Source organism: Megalobrama amblycephala, linkage group LG14 (genome assembly GCF_018812025.1).
Source record: "Megalobrama amblycephala isolate DHTTF-2021 linkage group LG14, ASM1881202v1, whole genome shotgun sequence".
NCBI classification, from domain to species: domain Eukaryota; kingdom Metazoa; phylum Chordata; class Actinopteri; order Cypriniformes; family Xenocyprididae; genus Megalobrama; species Megalobrama amblycephala.
Genome location: NC_063057.1, coordinates 14,781,774 through 14,800,467, shown reverse-complemented (window position 1 = coordinate 14,800,467; position 18,694 = coordinate 14,781,774).

Genomic DNA, 18,694 nt, shown 5'->3' with positions numbered 1-18,694 from the left:
GGGCTTCTCAAATAGCAAGAATTTGACATGACAATACAGACAATAATACTTGATCAGAAATGACTCATAAACTACATTTTAAATAGGTTACAAAAAGTAAAATAACAGTAACAAACATGTACATTTTTTATATCTTTTTTTATATTGCAAAATAAGAGAACAAGTGAGTTTATTGTACATTGATTTAAGGCCCCGATATACTTCAAGTAAACTCAAAGATCAAACTCTTGTGATGTCATTTCGAACAAAACCAGGCCAGAATGAAGTTCGTTTGTAGTTTGTCTGGGGAGTTCGAAACAGCTTGCAAGCTGCTAAACAACCACTAGTCTATGGCAATTATGTAATAGAGTGGTGCAAGGATGATGTCAAAATCCAGAAGACTAATTCGCCACTGGTTCTTATGGGGTTGTATATGGCGTTTACCAACTTATGAGTAAATTAAGATCTGTGGTAAACATCATTTGATGAAACTTACCGACACACACATATTGAAAATGCACATTCCGAAGCTGTTATTTTTATTTGAATAAATGTTTGTTTCTAATAAGTAACTAGATAAGAATATTTGGGGTGTGAGTGTGTGCAGTTTACGTTATAGAACGAAACGTTCAAGTATCGTCAAGTTATGTTTACCACAGGCCTTATTTTACTTATAAATTATAAAAACCCATAGGAAAACCAGTGGCGAATTAGTCTTCCATGTTTTGAAGTCATCCCTGCACCACTCTATAGGTGTGGTATAGGTGTGCTATGTGTTATGGGAGAACTGAAACGCGGAATATGGCAGAATACGTCCCGCCTTCTAAATAAAAGAGCCAATCACTGTTTGATAAAGTCATTGCGTCACGGCAGCTGCCGTTAGAGACTATTGAATTAAGACACTCTATTAAAAAATGTGTTTCGAAACTTTTTACCCCTTAGCTAAGAACGATAAAGAACTTTGTTGTGAGTATGTTGGGGCCTCTAGGGTCACCTCCCCCTAAATATTGAGAACTTCGATGATTGGCTTTCAAGGCTTGTTTTAAATGTCATTGCCTCTTATTTTGAAGGACATTCAACTCCAAATGTTTTCTACCATCATTCTTATTTTACTCTTTTCTTTTTTTTTTTTAGGTTCTGGTCTGTTTCAAATGTGGTGCATGTAACCCATAAAGGTCCTCTTATGTGAGAGGCTGAAAAAATTATGCCTAAACAAGCGTTCAAGGTCAGGTAACATGGTGGCTAGTCAACTTCAATACACTCTAAGTTGAGATCACACATACCTGCAATCTTTTTGCGTCTCTTTTTTTAAGTCACCCGCAGTGCTTACCGTCCTGCAGACCGGTCACCCTGGTGAGGTCATCAACTGACTCCAGCTGTAAGGCCAAATTACACTTGTTAACATCTTTCATCTCGACTTCTGGACAAACTTCATTTTTGACAGGAAAATGATTGGTGAATTGCTTCATATCAAGCAGACAAGATTCCCGCAGTATGAGATCATTCCGCACCATGTCTCTTCTTGATTCTGCTCAGTGTTGATGTGTCTGACATTAATACAGTGAACTGGTACTCAAAATAGGTTTCTGGGCGAAGGCTCAATACTTAGATAAAAGGCGTTGTTTTTAGAGTTTTTTCCCCTTTTGGGGCAAATCGCACACAGGAGACAGGTGAAAAGTGACTTTGACACTCACATGAGCACACGCACACACACACAAACAGAGTGGATCGTTGTGTCTCGCGCCCACGCAGGCCTGGTTTTTCCCCTCGCCAAGTCACAGGGTGCCGGCGGGGTTCGAGGTGACAGCGCGGCATCAATATCACGCGCCGCCGACGCCTCCTTGCTCTCTCTGGCAACGTGCACCTCGCCAACCTTTCTCTCTCTCACACACATACAGACATACACACTCACTTTCACTCCTCTCACCTTCAGTGCTGAGCGCTCACCATCTGCAGCGCTGCTAACACCCAGCCACTGCCAAAGCACAGGCCCCCGCACGGCCTAGTCACACACACACTCACGACATACGTGCAGTGCACACGCACGAACTGTCATATCCTCACACACTTAAGCACAGAAGATGAGGGCTTATTCCCAACTAGTCTGAGACCAGTCAGTCAGCTGACTGCCTGATGGATACTGGACTTTATGTATGGCTGAAATCACTAGCTATGTTCAAATTGTCTGATCTTCCTTTATTTCCAGGAGTAGGAGCACACAAGCAGTCTGAGTCCACTTGAAATGAAATATTAAAAAGGTTCTGGGTTTGATACAATTAATAGTTTTGAGGAAGAATTTGCAAAAGTTTGCAAGGTGAACAAGGTTTAGTGAAAAAAAAAAACTAAAATGTATTTGAAATGTTTATTTTGTGCTAAGTACTACAAATACATTTACAAGTGCTAATTAAAAAACCCTGCAATTGTACTTTTGGTATACTAAACTGGTATACTTAAAGTCTGCTAAATTGGAACAACTAATTTTGTACTTAATGTACTTTAATTGTGCAGAAGTAATGCTGAGGTCCAACTAAAGATATACTATATGATTGCACTAAAATGGAACTATTGCAAGTAAGTATACTTTAGGTACTCTTTAAATATCTTGCATTTAATGACGTATTACAAAGATCACACAATCCTGATCAATAGTCATATTAAAACACTTTTTAGGCATAATATTAAGAAACGTTTAAAGTTTAATTATAATTTTATATCACTAAGTCTTCAGTGTGATATAGTGATATAGTGTGAAATAAATGTCTTTTAAATACATTTTGGCATAAGGTTTTTTTACTCGGGTAGTGGCATCAAAGCTTTTTTTTTTTAAATAATTGATATGGACTAGCACACCTATATTTAGCTTGCAAGCACACCTGTAAATTCAGTAGTCTGTGAAACCAGTCCTTACTCATTTTAGATGGATATATTTGTTTAATCACTAAAAATATTATAAATATATTAAAATATATGTAAAATTCCATTCAATTCTTAATATATAAAAAATTATATACTGGTCATACTATTTAAATTTCATATTAAATATATTTATACTTACATTAAAAACAATATTTAATAATTATTAAATATTTACCACAATTTTATATTATATTTTGTACAACTGTGAGCAATGATTACATTATTTTAATATTTATTTTCTAATTTAATTAATTTAATATTATTTTATTATGTATATATTGTTAAATTATTTTATAATATTTTATTTTAGAATGTTTTTGTGTAATTTATAAATAATGTATGCTTGTGTGTTAGATATAATGGTTAAATATATAGAGAGAAAGAGTATAATATATATAATTTACCAGTCTGAAATGTTAAAAATCTAGTAGTATGTTTATAAATTTACACTACCCTATTAATGACTGCTGTATGTCATTCTTTGTAAGTTAATGAAACCCAATGCATTACCTAACACTAACAAACTTAAAGGGATAGTTCACCAAAAAATGAAAAGTCTGTCATCATTGTTCCACACCTGTATGAGCTTTTTCTTCTGTTCCACAAAAAAAAAAAAAAGATATTTTGAAGAATATGGGTAAGCAAACAGTTAATGGATCCCAATGACTTCCATAGTATGGAATAAAATAGTATGGAAGTCAATGGGGTCCATCAACTCTTTGGTTCAAAATATCTTCTTTTGTGTTCAGCAGAAGAAAGAAAATTATACAGGTGTGGAACAACTCGAAGGTGAGAATTTTCATTTTTGGGTGAACCTTTGTGCTGGTAGTGAAATGTCTGACTAGGTGAAACTAATTCCCTACAAACACTGACTGCAGAGTAAATAGAAAGGAGAGCGCATACCAGGCAAAGAAGATCCTTTTTGGTGGAGAGCGAAAGCGCATGTATGACCAAAGCGGAATGTTTTAGTTTTTACCAGAGAAAAAAAAAGCCCCACAGGTTTATTTAATTATCTCTCAGTAATCGAGGTCCCAGGTGATCGTTCCCGAGAGGAGAGCATGAGGGCTTGATGATATTACACACTGAATTACGCTCTGAGTGCGATATTACTGTGAGAAATTTCACGTCTTCCAGGCTAAACGTCTTGTTGTGGAGTGTCTTAATTCATTTACCGCTGTTTGCTGCCTGGGTGCCCCTGAGCAGAGGTGAATTAATGGTGGTCATTTCTCGCCCTTCCTCATTCCATTAAACGGACACGGGCGCTCGCAGGCACCCATCGGAAAAAAACTCCATCTCATCCAGGCCTCGAAGAGAGGAGCCCATGAAATGTGTAGTGGAGTTTAATGACTTATAATGAGATTCATAAAACATGGCTGAAATTGCTCGGAAAAAAGCGACGGGAGAAAAAACAGTAACGAAACGCATTGACAGCAAGCAGGCTTGACATTTGGCCTTGTGTAATTAGGAATGTGCCAGCCTTCCTTCCCTCTAAATCTGGGCTCTAAATCATTATTCTCCACGGTGTTGACTTTGTCATGTTTCTGCGCTTAAGCTTTACCATTTCTGTAAATATTGCAGCCAAAATTACATTATAGTTTTTTTTCTACCCCTTAATTGCTTGCCCTCAAAACACAATCTGCTTTGGCAGTACATAAGATGGTATAGGAGTTAACGGAGGCTGGGAGCTGGCACACAAGCTGCACGCGCTCAGAAGAGGCCGCTAAGAAGAGGAGATGAAGAGTTGAGAAGCTGGAGACAGCTGATCACACACACAAGCTGTAGAGCAGCAGGCAGATGCCATCGGAACATGGCTGTCTGTCAGCAAAACTGGCAGTACAGAGCAAGCCGAGAGAGAAAGAGAGAAAGATGGAGTGAAGGTGACGGGAAGACACAAGTGGAGACTGTAGGATGGAGAGGAGAGATAAAAATACTAATGTACAGGAAAACAAGGGAAGAGGCACTTCTATGAAGGAAAAATTGCTGAAGAATTAGTTTTTTCTAATTGATTTGACAGTGGCCACAAAGTATTTAGAGACTCAATATAATACCAAGTGGCATTTATTTTAAAGAAATATAGCAAAAGGACATTTTAAGTAAAGTATCGTACAAAGAGAACTTTGTTAGGTTTCTGTTTATAAAATAATGGATACTGTCACTGGTGGACTTAGTCTTAATTAAGTGAATTTAGCTCTGAGTAAATCTCTAGCATCATTTGCTGATTCGACTTGCTTGGATTTTTTTCTTTTAGTTTTTGTTTTAATTCAATGACATTTCATGCATTTTAAGTGTCTAAATACTTTTAGGGCCACTGAATCTCCAAACTAAGGTCAGTGCTGTCAAAACAATTAACATAGCGATTGAAACTGACTCTTAATTTTCAAAAACAGTTCACTTTCACTGCATAATGACATTCTTTTCACATACCACATTTATTTTGATGTGGGTTGGACTTATTTTGTTTTGAAAGCACTGGCGATAATTTAGAAGTAAAAGCACCTGAGAAAAAACTGTATGAGAAAAACAAGTGGAAGGCTGCAAAAAAAGCTTAATGCCTCACTGATTGACACAAAAAGTAGAGAAAGCAACTGATAATTATTTTAACTGGAGAGTAGCAGACATTGAGAAGGACAATATTTAGATCAGTGGTCAATCACTGTTGGATTTTCAGTGCCCAATTAAAATATTTGTTGTAGTGTTGTGGAAGTGGGGAAAAAAATGGAGAAATTGTGAGAGAGATGAATGGGGGATCAAACCAGAAAATAACACACACACACACACACACACACAAAAAAAACTATTTTTATGCAGTGGGCTCCAAATATCTGAGAAAATCTGTGTTTACTTATTTATTCAATCCTTCATTTGATGTCTATTTCTTTTTATTTTCTTTTTTTACATATTTCACTGCTTTAAAATTCAAGAAAATTGATCCTACATGATTAATGTTTCTCCATTAATGTCATGAAACTCACCGTTTCTCAACTTCTCTTAAGTTTCCTTATTAGGCTATTCATCTCCCCTTCTGCTTCATTTGATGCTCGCTGTGAAACACACTTTCCTCAACTTTCTTTCCCTAAGAGGCTGTTGAAAGGGATGTCATCAGGGGTGGAGAATCTCTGTGATTGTTTTTGCGAGGGGTGGACGTGGACTTCTTCCGTATAGCTTTTTGGGAAGGGTTCTCAGCGTCCCCGCTAAGCCGCTAGCTTTCGGACTCTAATCCCCTACAGCCAGTGGGGAGCGATGACACTCCGTAAATACCAATAACAAATAATGAAGCATTGCTTTATCTGTGTGATGGGAGCCGAGTTAATCTGTGGACCACTCTTGACACTCAATTAAAAGTGAAGAATGTGTCCCTCTCCGAGTTTCGAAGGAGTTCAAGGGTGGACCGCGCTCGCAGACATCTGCGCGCACCATCCGCTCGCGCGCCCCCCTCACAGTGCCCGCGAGCTCTCTGTTCTCGCTCGTTTGCAAAATACATGGAGATGAGAAAGTTCGGTGACATGTTGGGATCTCAAGAGCCTTTGGCTGCCTTGTTTAGCTTAGTGCTGCGGACTAGATACGAACAAACATTGAGGAGTCGAGATAAGAGTTAAATTGAGTCTAGTTCTGTATGTTGAAGCAATAACAGGACATCTGAATGCAGTGGACAGAGCAAATGTGAATGTGTCAGGTGAACGTTAGAGATAGATAGATAGATAGATAGATAGATAGATAGATAGATAGATAGATAGATAGATAGATAGATAGATAGATAGATAGATAGATAGATAGATAGATAGATAGATAGATAGATAGATAGATAGATACCCAGGTGAAAATTTTTTTATCTAGATGCCACTTGTAGTACATTTGAACCCATAGTGTACTACAAGTGGTAACTAAATATATTTTTTAAATACAGAGATAGTATATTAAAAGCACATTTTAGTTCATATTTAATGCTGTCTCAAAATAGCAAAGTTGAGTACACACAGATGTTCTTAAGATGATCTTAATAAGTACTAAAGATGAATTTTTAGTATATTAAGTACAAAATTAGTGCATGAAAATAGAGCACTTTAAGTATATTATAGAAATGTACTTTTTTCACCTGGATAGATAGATAGATAGATAGATAGATAGATAGATAGATAGATAGATAGATAGATAGATAGATAGATAGATAGATAGATAGATAGATAGATAGATAGATAGATAGATAGATAGATAGAACTTTGTCTTTGCAAAGTACAAGTACTCATCAATGAAATGCAGTTTAGCATCTACCAGAAGTGCAAATAGTAGCATTGTGCAAATAGACAAAAGTGCAAATATAAAATATGTATCTGAAATAATAAATAAATTGTTGAATAATAAATATATTCCTCAAAAAGAGAATATATATATATATATATATATATATATATATATATATATATATATATATATATATATATATATATATATATATATAGCTCCAGTGAATATATAATATTTATAAATTGCTCAGGTGAATATTTCTTAGCACTATGTTACAGTTTAAGTAACAATGGGGCATGTTGTCACAATGTAATCCACCATGCATGAAACAGCAAAAGTCAGCAAAAAATGCAATCTGTAAGAGAATTATGAAGCCTAATTAATGAAAAACCCAAATCTGCAACATAAAAATATAAAGCAATTGGGTAACACTTTATTTTACAGTGTCATTGCTACATGTAGTTACTATGGTAATAACTAATTACATGCAACTAACCTAAACCAAACTCTAATCCTAACCCTATAGTAAGAACATAATATTGTTCAGTACTTAAACGTATAATTACAGTGTAACAAAGACACCTCAAAATAAAGTGTAACCCAGTTGTTTTAGCCAATTAATTTTGTAATTAATAAAGTGTATAAATTACAGTAACATTCAAAATGGATGAGATAACTTCTATGAAAAAACAAAACAAAAACAAAAAAAAAACAACAACAAAAAAACAGGTCAAGTAAAAGGAAATGCATCATGAAGCTATAGTTTAAATTCATGGTTCTCAAGCAGGAGGCCAGGGCCCTTTAGGGGACTCAAGATGGCCTAAAATAATTTAAAATAAGACAAAACCAGCATTAAAATAAGATGAAACAAGTAAAAATCAAGATATTTCTTATTTAATTCACCCCCTCAAAAACTCCACTCCCTTGGAAAATCTAAATATAATGGAGGAAGCCTAATTTTAAACATGCCATTATAAGACCTGGAAAAGTCATAATAAATAAATAATAATAAATTAATTAATAAAATCTTGCCATTTTTTATACATTTTATGAATATATATTTTTCTAGTTATTCCAAGCTCTAAAACATTTTATCGGGTAGAAATTGTCTGTTATATATATATATATATATATATATATATATATATATATATCCAGTAAATCAAATTCATGGGGGTTTTGAATTTTGTTTTGGACAATGTTGTCACAGGAAAAAAAAACCTGACTTTTTTAGAAACCAAAGAGTCATTGTTTCCCATTTTGAAATTGCAGGATGAGGTCAGTGGAGTTCAGTGCAGTGCTATATAGTCTACTGCATGTTCATCTGGACAGGATGCTGCAGGGATGGGTTTCTGTCACACACCAGGCCCAGGTAAGCACTGTGTGCACCACCCCATCATTATGTGCCTATTCAAGCTATGCATTTATGTATAGTGAGACACACATCCCTTTATCAACCCAACTGGTGTCTGAACCGGCAACCTTTTGGGTTAGAAATCCAGATTCGTAACCATTAGTCTACCAGGTGTTAATTAGCTGCAAGTAAATAAATAAATATAATCAATAAAGAATAATTTATTAGAATAAGCATGTTTTTCAGTGAGATTCAAAAATCGAATTTAAACCTGGAATTACATATAAAGTTTTAGGACTGTAAAAAATTTGACTATTTGACTTAAATGAGTAAGAAATGGTTTTCAATTTCTAGGTCACTAATGAAATAAGCACATTTGTGGCTTTGATCATGTGACTTCTTTGTACAGGCGGTCAGGTTTGAATCATCTCAAATCATGCTGAAGATCATGAAGATCCTTAGGTTTCACATAAATTCATGCAGCTTCTGTCATTGACGTATAAGAGGGGAAAACCAAATACCATTATAAAATTCATGTTTATAATTCAACTTTTTATACTCAGAATGATTTTATAATAGAAAAAAAATGTTGCATTGTATTAAAAAATGCAAAACAGAATCAAATATAATTTTCTTTACTTTCACTGAATATTGAATTTCCGAGCATGTCCTTGCATGGCTTTGTGAAGTTTTGACATAACTTGCTTAGACCAGTGTGCTGACATCAATAATGTGGGTCACATGATCACGGTAACCGATTATTCCTCTTGAAGCCATTGATGTGGGAGTGACGTGGCAGCGGCTCGTGTGCGAAGGTCTGTCTTTGACCCTGACCCATGCGTGTCGTGTGGGCAGAGGGGGAAAACACTGCGCTGCGGTCCGTCAGCACGGGGCCACACGGAGCCAACATTCTGCAGTCCATTTCCATTCCTCACTCACAGAGGAAATACACTGGGCTTTGTTTATGCTTCAGGGGCCTCCACTGTTCAGAAATGTGAGAACGGCAGAGAGGAGGAGGGAGACGAGAACTTATCTTCTACTTTCCATGACGATTTAGAGGTTTTTACGAATTTTACAAAAAAAGGATGACACCTCAGTCCCAGCAGATGGTTGTTTGGAGCCGCGTGTTCTTAAAAACAATCTGTAATTCCCCCCGTTTAAAGATGTTCTGTGGTCACCCACTCTGCCCTCAGGACTGTATCTGCCCTCACATTATTAAACTCTCAGTGCATAGAGAACAGTCTGGCATTGCTGGCCCGATAGAAATGTTTTGACATCGGCACCATGCCGCCCTCTCACCAGACGCAATCACGCCGGTTTACCTTCCAAAACACAACGCAATCTATTTATTTATTTTTTTATTTATCCTGCAAAATGGATTTTTTTTTTGTCTCTCGCTCTTAAACCCTCCATTCTTCTCCCCCAAAGAGGTGCCTCTGTTCGTTGCAGATAAATAGGAATTCCAAACTCCAACGCTTCATTTGTCATGGTATGAAATCCAAGAGTGGAATCTAGAAATAGCTCCAGCAATGTTAATGTGCAGTGCCTGAGGCCTGATAACATGTAGGAGGTTTTTAGTGATATTTGCCTCTTGCATATTTTGTTCCGGGTTTTTTTTTCTTTTCTTCTTTTTCTTTTTTTTTTTAAGAAAGAGAAGGGGAAAAAAATCAGATCTGCACTTTTTTCGCTGCAAATATTGCGAAATGATATTCCTTTTTCCTCCTCACTGGCTGAGCCCATTATTTGGCTATGACATTACAGTTTTAATTGAATTGAATGCAATTTACTCTTTAAGAAAACTTTTAATTAAACACCATATGGACAGATCGTGGGGAGAAGTGGCCTCCACAAAGTTCCCTGAGGGAAATTTGTGGTATAATTAAGAATATGAACTGTAATGACACTCCGGGATTTAATGAAACTTGCAATGCAAATAGGGCTATGTATAACCGGCGTTCATCTGACAGAATGAGTGAAGTTTGGAGATGCGTCTGGGGAAGCCTCGTTCCCCTGAGTCTACTTTGTGGAAAATACGAGTGTATTGTGGGGGTGGGGAACTGAAGGACCGGCCACATGAGAGCTCTCATGACCTTACTGAGACTAATGGCGAACTCTGAAACATTTTGTAAACGATTTGCAACACATCCCAGGCTCCGTGTTTAAAAAACTTGGGATGACGCCTCGGATTCAATTGAAATGTTGACCGCAAAGCAACCTTGGTTATTTTTGAAATAGAAATGTGCCAGTCTCTTGTGGAAGGTTATCAAGCAGTCACCTGTTTTCTTTTGACCGCTTGGCCATCTTTTCACACCACATAACTGCTGCGAGCACTTATTTATGGCTCTGCGGAGATGAAAGCTGTGTTATTTTTTCAAAAAAGACTCGTTGGTCTAATGGAGCTTTGTTACTCTTTATCCAAATGTCTGTAAGGTTCTTTTCGTGACAATTACAGCTGTCCTACATTGGTATTTTGACCTTTTTTGAATTAAGTTTGAACTACGTTTTTTTAATAATTTCCCATGTATTAAAATAATACTCAAGTCATTGAAAATATTAAATAAAACAAATGGAAGTATGAAAGTTATAATGAAGTTAGAATGTGACCTAATAGACAAATAAAAAACTTTTTTCTTCAATTATTAGTAGAATATACTAATATAAATATATATATGGTAACACTTTACAATAAGGTTCATTAGTTAACATTAGTTAACTAGTTAACATGAATGAACTGCACTTCTACAGCATTTATTAATCTTTGTTAATGTTAATTTCAACATTTACATTATTACAATACATTATTAAAATCTTGTTAACATTAGTTAATGCATTGTGAACTAACAATGAACAACTGTATTTTCATTAATTAACGTTAACAAAGATTAGTAAATACAGTAACAAATGTATTGCTCATGGTTAGTTCATGTTAGTTAATACATTAATGTTTAACTAATGAACCTTATTGTAAAGTGTTACCATATATACATATACATATACATACATATATACACACACACACACATATATATATTATGTAATCTGGATTACGTAATCAAATTCCATAAATTAAGTACTTGTAATTAGATTATATTATGTTTTAAAATACTCGTAATCATTGTCATTGATTACATGATTTTATTGATTACATGTTGTTGATAACAAAGAATGGAAAAAAAAAATATTTTGCTTCTTTTGATATTTTTTTATATTATTTGGTATATTTTTATATCAATATGGTACAAGATGATCCTATTCAAAGCAATGTGATAAATGAGTTAGGTCAAAAGTAATCTAAAAGTAATCAAAAAGTAGTCCCATTATATTACCTTAAATGTGTAATGTAATGGATTACGTTACTAACTAAAATTTTTGTCATGTAATTTGTAAGTAATCTACCCAGCACTGTATATATATATATATATATATATATATATATATATATATATATATAATACACAGTGCTGGGGAAAGTTACTTTTAAAAGCAATGCATTACAATATTGCGTTACTCCCTAAAAAAGTAACTACTTTTCATAAAAAGTAACTAAGTAACGCAATTAATGCGATACATTACTTTTGTCTTACTTTTTCTCACCCGGGCTGGGCTTGCTTGTTTGTTTTTTAATAAACACAAAAAAAGGCTGAAGGAAATGCATATTTATGCTTGTACAGTAGAGGGCGCAGCTCAAACAAACCTTTCAGCTGTGCTGCTATTCTGGATTAAAGAAGAATAGGGTACAGGAAAAGGAAGTTCAACACTCTTATTTCTAAATCTAATATAAAGTCATTTTTGTTTATTAGTATGGTTGAATTAAGTCATTGAAGGTCAGCAGCAAAGACATTGGTTAATTAAGTGAGATTTGAGTAAGTTAATATAGTTAATTATTACAGGTTTGCATAAAATTCTGAGATTGCATTTCACAGTTTTTATTCATTTTGAGGAATTCTAAATGTTTTCATGCAAGTAAGTAAATGCATGTTCACATTCAGTCTAGAACTACAATAACCATCATATTCACACAGCGCACACAACACCTGTGCGTTGTATTTCTCTCAACATGGCGACAGGAGAGTCAGTCAATAAATGTGAAAAACCCTAAGATATTTTGTTGTAATTTGAAAAATTAATGTTACTGTAATCTGATTGCATAACTCAAATTACTTGTAATGTGTTACCCACTATATATATATATATATATATATATATATATATATATATATATATACAGCTATGGAAAAAATTAAGAGACCACTCCAAGTTCAGAAATCAATGTTAAGTGGTCTCTTAATTTTTTCCATAGCTGTATATATATATTAGAAACAAAAAAGATCCTCATGAAAAAGCATTTGATGGGAACTTTCCCTTTGGTTTGGACAAATGTTACAGCAAATACTGCAGATAGTTTCATTTCAAAACATTTGCAATGAGACATCGGAAGAAATAAACAGTGCGCAAAACCATCTCTTCTCGTGCAGCGCTGAGGCTCTTCTGTGCTTGTTTACTCTGTGATCCTGATGCATCTCTCAGGGGTCACAGGGGTGAGGGAGGACATCGCCTAATTACCAATAAAAGCTGAGGTAAAATGTCTTCTGTTGCACAGATTCAAAGTCCGGGGTGAAAGCAGAGAGGAGAAATAAATAGCCGGGCAAAGATGTTAAAAGCCTGGTACACAAAAGAATTTGCAGCGGGAGCTTCATGAAAGCCAGGGAGACAGTAAATATGAGAGCTGGGATGACAAGAAACAAAGGCAAGGAATAGAAAGAAAAAAAAAAACTGGGAGCTGAATAAAAGACAGGAAACACAGTGTTTTCAGCACAACAAACTCATTTACAGATAGCCTAGGACTTGAAAACAATTATCACCCATCTTTCCTATCTCTATAGCTCCGTCTCTCTCGCTTTGTGAGGGCCCTTTGTTTTTCTCAAGGACATATTAATTATTTTAGATCAGCCTGATTTTTATGCTCAGAATAAAGCTTGCCTTTGTGTCGTCTAAGATTGGTCAGCCTTTTATGTTTTCCCTGCGTCTGAAGGCTGGAGAGACACATTTCAAAGTTGTGGAGGAGTGTTTGTTCTAAGGTAGGTTCATTAAAGCTTATATGTCCTCTGCGTTAAACGCACTTTATTATGTTCAAACCACACAAACTGTACTTCAATAATACACGAATAGGCTATCCTGCATTTCTAAAGTTTTCTAGTTTGATCTGAGCAAAAGAAAAAAACCCTGAATGTTGTTCAAAGATTTAAAGTGTGATAAAGTGGCTCTAGTGTATATGCGGCTATAGCAGAAACACGTTGACATCCCTAGTGTTAAATCCGAGTGCTAAAAAGACATGCTAACTTCGCATTAGGTGATATTACTCTCCCTCACTCCACAAACCTCTTTAAAGAGACCTTTATATTTGCCTATGAATAAAAAGAAAGGGCATATATACACACAGGCTCACCCCAAAAAAAACTCTGCATTCCACATTTAATTGAGAACAAAATCCTACAAACAGAGTCGGTCCAAAGTAAACGATTCAAAACCCCAATTCAGCCAATCAGGTGAGGAGCTTTATTCTCCCTGGCAATGGCGTCTCCACCCTCTTGTGTGGGGCACAGATGACCTATTGTCCCACTGACTCGCGAAGCACACAAGCCGTACTGTAACACCTCCAAAAAGCTCCGTCACTTTCACCTTCAGAGACTAAACACACTGCTGTAATAATAATGCAGCGTTTCTCTGCTAAGAATGACTTCATTCTTCATTTAATGCTTTATGGAGTCAGGAAAATGTAAATATGTCCCTTTTATATGGCTTAATTATATGTTATTATGAAAATATCATAAATTGTAATTTCCATAAGAGTATGAAAACATATTCTGGATAACAGATTAAATGTATGAATGATAATATATGATCTGATTTAATTAAATGCAAAAATGATTAAAAACAGTTTGATTATACATTTTAATTATATAATTGATTTATGTAATAAATATATTCAACGTGTTCTCAAGTGTTTACCCCATCATTTGTATAGTCTTTTACAAAATAATTGGATAGCATTTTAATTACCTCAAAAAATAAATAAAAAGCAACTGACAAATAATATAGGGTTGATATTTGTATATCATTGTGTATATTGTTGTAAAATATTTAAATAAAACTATTTTGCACCATTTTATTATTTATTTATTCTTGTGCTGTTCAATTAAATAGTCAAAATTATTTTTTTAAATCACCAATATTGCAAGAATTTAAAAGTGAATTAAAAACTGCATGCACAAAAGAAAGAAATACACACTGTCATGCCAACTGCTTATATTTTTTACTATAAAACACACTAATATGGATTTTATTTTTTTGCTATCAACATCATCATACAGAAGAAACATGCCTCAATTCTACTGCCATCCAGCTGTTCAGTTTATCATAACTAATAGGACATAAAGGAACTGCAGATCTTGCAGTTACTGTAGCTGAAAGTCATATACCACAGAGCATATTTATAATCTCATGTACAGTTCATAAAGAGGCCCTTTTAACTAATAAACCATGGATAGCACACTGCTGCCATCTGTTGGCCATTTTTGGTGGCGCAAAGACATTTTGTGGCATCAATTACCTTATTAGACTTACAAGATATAGTCTGCTTTTAAATAAAGTCATGTAATAGCATTCTTTATCATGGAGTTTTACCCTACATTTCTGAATTTGAAAGGTATGCTGATTTAAGACAAAGATTAATCATCAACATAAAGACTTGCCCTTTACAGAGAGCAATACAAATTACTCCAGGCTCCCCTAGAGTTAAAAATACACAAACAGCAAAAAAACACAATCAAATGTATTGAAATTGAGCCTTAGTAAGAAGCTGATGGGAAGCATGCTTGATCATAATCAATGACCATCTGCATGACATTATCATCACCCCACAGACCAGTCTGACTTCTGACCCCAAAGGTAATGGCATTAGGAACATTAGGAACTGAAGGTTAAACACATGATTCCTGGTGTGCAATCATGAATATGGAGCATTTGGATGTGGAGTGTTGGGAAAAATTGACATTTGTCTCATGTTATAGTGTGTGTGGGTCAGATAGTGCCATTTTAGTGGGAACCAAATGTCCTCTCAGGGATAGTAAAACCTGAAATGACCTATATCAAGGAAAATTACTACAAAATGTTGTCTTAAAGTCGCCATGAAATCAAAATTGACAATTAAATATTGCAGTATTTCCTTGTTCGAGAAGCACTTTCACTCAGATATATATCACAGGGAACCTGCAGACTTTAAGGAAAATATAAAAATGGCAAAAGGTTTCTGTGAGGGTTAGGTTTAAGGGACAGAAATGTGTGTGTGGTCCTGGAAACCCTACGTTATGGGGTCCAAAGTCACACTAAATTAAGTTTTTTGAAAATGTAAACATGCGTAACGTTTTCTGTGATGATTGTGATTAGGTTTAGGGGATAGAATATACAGTTTGTACAAAATCATTATGTCTATGGAATGTCCAGTTATGTTACATAACTGTACAGCTGTTATTTGTGAAATTTTCAAGAAATTTCTGAGTGAAAATTGTTTCAAAGTAAATCCTAAACCTTTTTTTTTTCTTTTTAGTGTAGAAGACAATGAAGAAAACAAGCTGATAATGTTTCAGAAATTAAAAGACTTGGTGTTCGTAATGCTTTGCATATTCTGTACAGTATAATGCAAGTAAAATGTTATAGTATTAGTTCACCCAAAAATGAAATTTCTGTCATTAATTACTCACTCTCATTTCGTCCCACACCTGTAAGACCTTCGTTCATCTTCGGAGTACAAATATTTTTGATTAAATCCAAGAGGTTATTTTAATCCCCCATAGAAAGCAACGTAATTACTACATTCAAAGTCCAAAAAAGTAGTAATGACATTGTTAAAATTGTCAACATGACTACAGTGGTTCTATCTTAATGTTATGAAGCGACAAGAATAGTTTTTGTGCGCAAAAGCAAAACAAAAACTAATGCTGTTTACATTGTATAAACAGTGCAGGCTTCTGGGTTCTACATCTCGCATCCGTTGTTCTGCTCACATGAACAGCGCCGGCCAATACTGAGTCTGCGTTCTGACGTAGAAACCAGAAGCCTGTACTGTCTATACAACGTAGGAGAATGATTGGGGAGAGAAGAAATTGTTGAATAAAGTGTTTTTTTTTTTTTTTTTGCTTACAATAAGTATTCTCGTCGCTTCATAACATTAAAGGTGCCCTAGAACCAGTTTTCACAAGATGTAATATGTCTAAGGTGTCCCCTGAATGTGTCTGTGAAGTTTCAGCTCAAAATACCCCATCGATTTTTTTTTATTAATTTTTTTAACTGCCTATTTTGGGGCATCATTAACTATGCACCGATTCAGCGCACGGCCCCTTTAAATCGCACACTCCCCCCAGTATACAAGTATACAGTGCATGCAGTTCACACAGCTAATGTAACCCTCAAATGGATCTTTACAAGATGTTCATTATGCATACTTCATGTATGCGTCGGATCATGTGAGTATTTTATTTATTTGGATGTTTACATTTGATTCTGAATGAGTTTGAGGCTATGCTGCGTGGCTAAAGCTAACATTACACACTGTTGGAGAGATTTATAAAGAATGAAGTTGTGTTTGTGCATTATACAGACTGCAAGTGTTTAAAAATGAAAATAGCGATGGCTCTCGTCTCCGTGAATACAGTAAGAAACGATGGTAACTTTAACCATAACATAACAGTACATAAGCAACATGCTAACGAAACATTTATAAAGACAATTTACAAATATCACTAAAAATATCATGTTATCATGGATCATGTCAGTTATTATCGCTCCATCCGCCATTTTTCGCTATTGTCCTTGCTTGCTTACCTAGTCTGATGATTCAGCTGTGCACATCCAGACGTCCTGCCCTTGTCTAATGCCTTGAACATGGGCTGGCATATGCAAATATTGGGGGCGTACATATTAATGATCCCGACATTTACGTAACAGTCGGTGTTATGTTGAGATTCGCCTGTTTTTCGGAGGTCTTTTAAAAAAATGAGATTTACATAAGAAGGAGGAAGCAATGGAATTTGAAACTCAGTATGTCTTTTCCATGTACTGAACTCTTATTATTCAACTATGCCAAGGTAAATTCAATTTTTGATTCTAGGGCACCTTTAAGGTTGAACCACTGCAGTCACGCTGACTATTTTAACAATGTCCTTACTACTTTTCTAGACCTTGAAGGTGGTAATTATGTTGCTTTCTATGGGGGATAAAAAAAAAAACCTTTCGGATTTCATCAAAAATATCTTAATTTTTGTTCTGAAGATGAACAAAGGTCTTACGGGGGTGGAACGACATGAGGGTGAGTACTTAATGACATAAATTTCATTTTTTGGGTGAACTATCCCTTTATGAATTGACTAAAACAGTAATTCTATCAATGGAGACTTTGTGTGGACCACACAGGCAGCTTCTCATTGTCGACAGTGAACACTGACATTGTCTGATTTGCTCCTGTTTTGAGCGCTGACAATTGCGTTCACGCCATCATTTTTGTTCCGCAGACAGCAGGCCTGTAACAACACTATCACAGTCAGGATTTGCTCAGTGAAAAGAAACGGCAGCGGCGGCGAGATTAGTTTTGGAGCCCTCTCGTAAGAGTTAAGTGCCGAGCGGAGCTCTGATACAAAGCCCGTTTGATCCTCGGGGATTGTGGGATGTAAAGCGTTTGAGTCTGTCAACCCTTTTGTCATGATAGCACATGTTTTTCTCCATCTTCTTATTCTGCTCGTCCGTCTATTGTTATTATCCGCTCTAGCAGCAGCTGCTGGCATTGTCATAGCTGTTAATCTGAGGGAATATCTTTAGCTTCCCGCGTTACGAACAGCTGTCGGTATTGTGCTAGAGTCGTTAATCTGATTCGAGATCTTTAGCTCCTCAATTTGAGGCTTTGATCCAGGCCATTACGCCGCCTATTGCATGTATTCTTTGTTGTAAATCTGAGCTGGAACTGTTCCACATCTGTAGACAAACACTGCAGCGGCCTGCTGTTGCCAGATGTTTCTCCGCTGCAGTCTTTCATCGTACAATGGCTTGTTTAGTTCTGAATCTGAATCTATTTTAACAATTGCTCCTCTATGACAGGAACATATCGTGTAGCCTATAACTCTAACACAAGTGTGGTTTGATGAAAATAATGTC